Raw genomic sequence first — 5,888 nt, forward strand, 5'->3', positions numbered from 1 at the left:
TATATATATATATATATATATATATATATATATATATATATATATATATATATATATATGTATAATTCACGAAAAATTAATTTGCCAAGGTGTCATTAATTCTATTATTATCAAAGGACATACTAAGTATGTCCTTTGATTAATTTCAATTTTAATTATATGTATGTATATATATATATATGTATACATGTATATGTATGTGTATATATATATTATGATTGACCGTTGACTGGACACTGTTCAATTTTTTTCTCCGTGCTTTTCTCCTTGTCTCCGTATTCTTTCTGTTGAAGAGCGTAGCTCGAAACGTCAAAGACTTTCCGTATTCCCGAGCGTCATACTAATACATCCTTTTGTTATTTACACCACCTGTCCTCGTCTGTTGTTGTTTTTTCGTATATTCTCCCATATATATATATAATATACACACATACACCCGACGTGAGACGCCTCTGCACCGAGGGATGCACCACTGTTGTACAGTATCTCAACGGTGAGAGATTGATGCGAGATGTGTCGAAACGATCGTTGTGAGCAATGAAGTTTCTCGTGTATTCCATTTTCTGTCTCTATCATTTTTTATATATGCGTATGTATATTATACATACATACAGGTACAGCGTAACTGTAAGGTTAAAAAGCTTTATAACCATGTGGTTTCAGATTCAGTCCCATAAAGAGTCAACCTGGGTGTCTTATATTATAGCCTCGGGCCGACCTGCGTTTTGGTAGACGGAAATTGTGAGGAAGCTCCTCGTATATATATTCGTGTGCGTGAGTGTTCGCGCGTGCGCGCGTGTCTGTATATGTCTGGGGCGCGTGTGTGTGGAGATGGGTGTATAGGTCTTTGAGTTTGATTTTGTTCTCCATCATCGCATGATATTCAGTTTCATTATTATTATACGTTCCTGTAACCTAGTGGTTCGGCAAAAGCAAAATGATAAATAAATACCAGAATTAAAAGATGACTACTGTGGACGGTCTGCCCGACTAAATCCTTTTAGGTGTTGCTCCAGCATGGCTTCAGTTCAATAACTGAAACAAGTAAAGGACAAAAATAAGTAAAACATATCCAACAGCAACATTGAAAACGAGCAGGGTAATCAGCCTACACTTAAATAATTAAATGTCAAAGTACAAAATATGTCTGGGGAATTAGCTCAGATGGTAGAGCGCTCGCTTAGCATGCGAGAGGTACCGGGATCGATGCCCGGATTCTCCAAGTAATATAATTCATTTTTCTGATTTTTTTTTCTTTTTAATTTTTGTTCCTGTATGTTTCAGTTTTTCAAATAGCAACATTACACAAGTTCAAAATTTGTTTTTACTGAATATATTCGGTTATTGATCATTTATGTAAACCCCGCAAATTCATAAACGCTGAAGGACTTCAAATACAGAATGTTTCAGCTGACATGGGGAATAATGGAGGCAATGCTGAAGACGCATTCAGCGTTGAGAGATGGCAAAAGCTGAGCACAGAATACACACCAGTATGTGTGTGTGTGTGAGTGTATGTATGTATGTGTGTGTGTGTGTGTGTGTGTGTGTGTGTGTGTGTGTGTGTGTGTGTGTGTGTGTGTGTGTGTGTGTGTGTGTGTGTGTGTGTGTGTGTGTGTGTGTGTGTACTTGTTCGTATGTATATATGTGTGTTGCTTGTGTGTGCGTGTGTTTGTCCACCATCACCACCACTACTTAATGACCTGAGTTGATTTATTTACGTCTCATTCAACAAGAGGTTCGGCAAAGGGAGTATGTAAGTGTTTATTTCGTCACCATAGCAACTGTGTTGTTACTCTATACGATGTATAATCTTTTACCTGTTAGTGGTTTCAGTCATTTGATCGCGGCTATACTGGAGCACCGCCTTGAAGGGTTTCAGTCGAACAAATATTCCCAACGACTTATTATTTTTCAAGACCTTGCATTTATACTCTCGGTCCTTTCTGCAGAAAGGCTAAGTTACGGGAACATAAACACACCAACACCAAACGTCAAGTGGTGGCAGGAGACAAAACAGACACAAAGACGCACACACATAGATGCATACATAGATATATAGATACATACATATATACGTGTGTGTGTGTGTGTGTGTGTGTGTGTGTGTATTCGACGAGCTTCTATTTTCCGTCTACCAAATCCACTCACCAGGCTTTGATCGGTCGAGGATATAATAGAATACACCTGCCCAATGTGCTACGCAGTAGGACTAAACCCAGAGCCATGTGGTTGTGAAGCAAGCTTCGTACCACACTCCTGCGCCTTGTAATATATATGTAATCAGACACGTGTTGCTGGTGATATTTTTCTTGCTCTGGACTTATCACTTTTCTTTTCTGACGAAGAGAAATGCTCGAAACGTCAAAAGACCCTCCCTTTTTTCGACCTTTATCGAACGTCAAACTAAATCATTCTATGTGTACGTCCCATTGTTGTTTTTCATGTTCGATCATTTGATTTTACTATATATATATATATATATATATATATATATATATATATATATATATATATATAACACTAGAGTTTTTATTTACAGTTTTCTTTTTTGTTCATTTCGATAGTAAAAACAAAAATAGCTTTATTGGAGAATCCATCTTAGCTAATTCACCTGTTAGTACTCTCCGCTGTCTGATATCTATATCAAAGTTAATAAAATCCCGGAATTTCAAAAGTAAGTGAAAGCAACAGACATGATATTTGAAATAAAAGTTACTTTATTGGAGAATCCGGGCATCGATCCCGCTACTTCTGTCAGGCAAAGGGTACGCTGTAACGTTTAAGCTAATATCCCTGTTGGTAAGCGCGTCTTTATATTATTTATATACTCTTTTACTCTTTTACTTGTTTCAGTCATTTGACTGTGGCCATGCTGGAGCACCGCCTTTAGCCGAGCAAATCGACCCCAGGACTTATTCTTTGTAAGTCTAGTACTTATTCTATCGGACTCTTTTGCCGAACCGCTAGGTTACGGAGACGTAAACACACCATCAGCGGTTGTCAAGCGATGGTTGGGGGACAAACACTGACACACAAACATATACACACACATACATATATATATATATATATATATATATATATATATATATATATATATATATATATATATATACATACATATATACGACAGGCTTCTTTCAGTTTCCGTCTACCGAATCCACTCACAAGTCTTTGGTCGGCCCGAGGCTATAGTAGAAGACACTTGCCCAAGGTGCCACGCAGTGGGTATGAACCCGGAACCATGTGGCTGGTAAGCAGGCTACATACCACACAGCCACTCCTACGCTTATATCATAATTTTTTTTTTCAATCCCGGATTTAACAATTAAAGTACATTTGTTGGAGTACATGTTATTAAAAATAAAAGTACATTTATTGAAGTATCCAACAGACTAGAAATGGTTAACATAAGTAGCTTTATTGCAATGTCCACGAACAAATACCGGTGCCCCTCGAATGCAAAGTGAGCTCGCTATCCTCTGAGCTAATGCACCGAATTGTGCTCATCGGTTTTGTTATTCTTTTACTTTTACTCTTTAATCTTTTACTTGTTTCAGCCAAGCAGCTGCGGTCATGCTGGAGCACCGAATATAAAACTTTTTTAAATCTCAGAATTTTCAAAGTAAATGAAAATGAAAGCAAGTAATGGATCATTGAAAACAAAAGTAGGTTTATTAGTGATGCATAAGTTTTTGTTTCAAATGGGATAGCCTAGTCTTAGATTTATACAAGGGTCGATAAAAGAAGTACCATTTGAGCACTAGCATCCATGCAATCGATTTACCTCCGCCAAAATTGTTGGCCTTGTGCCAAAATTTGAAACATGATAACTCAAACAAATATAGTAGAGTTAACAATATTATAAGATAATGTGGAGAATCCGGGTATCGATCCCGGTACCTCTCGCATGCGAAGCGAGCGCTCTACCATCTGAGCTAATTCCCCATCAACGATTGATTCTGTTTTCTTAATACTATATTAATAAATGCGCCAAGAGTTTATTAACAAATGCGTCGAGTTGGCAGAAACGTTAGCACGCCAGGCGAAATGCTTAGAAGTATTTCGTCTGTCTTTATCTTCTGAGTTCAAATGCTACCGAGGTCGACTTTGCCTTTCATCCTTTCGGGGTTGATTAAATAAGTACCAGTTACGCACTGGTTTCGGTATAATCGACTTAATCCGTTTGTTTGTCTCTACTGTGTGTAGCCCCTTGTGGGCAGTAAAGAATTAAGAATCGTTAGCTCACCGGGCAAAATGCTTAGCAATATTTCGTCTGTCTTTATCTTCTGAGTTCAAATGCTACCGAGGTCGACTTAGCCTTTCATTTTTCAAGGGACGATAAATGAAGAACTAGTTGAGCACTTGGGTCCATGTAATCGACCTACCCATCCCCCGAAATTGCTGGCCTTGTGTCAAAATTTGAAACATAATAACTAAGACAAATATATTAGAATTAGCAAAATGATTGGGTAATGTGGAGAATCCGGGTATCGATCCCGGTACCTCTCGCATGCAAAGCAAGCGCTCTACCATATGAGCTAATTCCCCATCTCTTACTGATTCGCCTTTTCTTATGTATTAATACTTTATTAATAAATGTGTTAATACTTCGTTAATAAACGTGGCGAGCTGACGGAATCGTTAGCACTTCGGGCAAAATGCTTAGTGGTCGAGGTCGACTTCGCCTTTCACCCTTCCGGGGTCAATAAAATATATGCTATTTGAGCTCTGGGGTCGATGTTATCGGCATAACCCGCCCTCAAAACTGCTGGCCTTGTGCCAAATTTGAGACCATTTATTAATATAGTATATATTTATTAATATAGTATTAAGAAAAGCTAAGTAACATCGTATGGGGAATTAGCTCAGATGGTAGAGCGCTCGCTTTGCATGCGAGAGGTACCGGGATCGATACCCGGATTCTCCAATCGTTTTGTTAGTTTTAATGTATTTGTTTTATTTATTATTGGCTACGGTTAGCATATTTTAGTATCGAATATATTCACTGAATGAGCAGCTTATTTCAAACTATAAGTTCATAAACCTTGCAAAACTTTGAATACAGAATGTTTTTTTAGTTGAGGTCGCGAGTATCGAGTTGAGAGGGAAGTGGCCATTCAAGACTGAGATTGAGTGAAGACTCAGCTTCGTATGAATGTGTACACACAGACACACGCATACACATACACACCCCCCCAAGTACAGATATCTAAACACCTATATATACTCATTTACATTATTTATGTGTGTGTATGTGTACGTGCGTATGTGTGTGTCTAGGACATCATAGGAACCCAGAAGACATCATAAAACTACAGAAAGACCTGAACGAAATCTACAAATGGATTACCAAAAATAACATGAAGTTCAATGCTATGAAATTTCAGGCACTCCACTATCGGTCCAACACCAGGCTAAAATCGGAATACACTGGACCAGAAGGTAATACGATCCCAGAGTCAGAGTCGGTGCGTGACCTGGGGGTTCACATGAGCAATGATGCAACATTCCATGTGCATATTGCCAGGATGGCAACACTGTGCAGGCGAGTGGCTGGATGGATTCTGAGGACATTCAGAAGCAGGAAAAGGGAAGCCCTACTACTCCTATGGAAGACTTTCGTTCTCGGCTGCTTGGACTACTGCTCCCAACTATGGTCCCCAGAGAGTGTGAAACAAACTGTGGAACTCGAAGCAATCCAGTGCCAGTACACAAAGAAGATTGACTCGATGTAAATGATGGGCTACTGGTAGAGGCTGAAGGAGCTGAGTCTCTATTCCTTGAAGAGGAGACGAGAGAGATATGCGGTGATATATATTTGGAAGATCTCGAAGGGTTTAGCTCCCAATTTTGGAATTGACAGCTATACCAATCCTCGAACT

At 38.7% G+C, this 5,888-nt stretch overlaps 3 non-coding genes across 3 annotated transcripts; 2 read left to right on the plus strand and 1 right to left on the minus strand.

The window, feature by feature from the left end:
• The first annotated feature begins 1,149 nt into the window (after window positions 1-1,149).
• Trnaa-agc (transfer RNA alanine (anticodon AGC)) lies at window positions 1,150-1,222 on the plus strand. The gene has a single exon. It is a non-coding gene; the product is annotated as a tRNA-Ala (tRNA).
• Window positions 1,223-3,878: 2,656 nt separating this feature from the next.
• Trnaa-cgc (transfer RNA alanine (anticodon CGC)) lies at window positions 3,879-3,951 on the minus strand. The gene has a single exon. It is a non-coding gene; the product is annotated as a tRNA-Ala (tRNA).
• Window positions 3,952-4,860: 909 nt separating this feature from the next.
• Trnaa-ugc (transfer RNA alanine (anticodon UGC)) lies at window positions 4,861-4,933 on the plus strand. The gene has a single exon. It is a non-coding gene; the product is annotated as a tRNA-Ala (tRNA).
• Window positions 4,934-5,888: the final 955 nt, after the last annotated feature.

The sequence above is a fragment of the Octopus bimaculoides genome, chromosome 5 (assembly GCF_001194135.2).
Source record: "Octopus bimaculoides isolate UCB-OBI-ISO-001 chromosome 5, ASM119413v2, whole genome shotgun sequence".
Classification (NCBI taxonomy): Eukaryota; Metazoa; Mollusca; class Cephalopoda; order Octopoda; family Octopodidae; genus Octopus; species Octopus bimaculoides.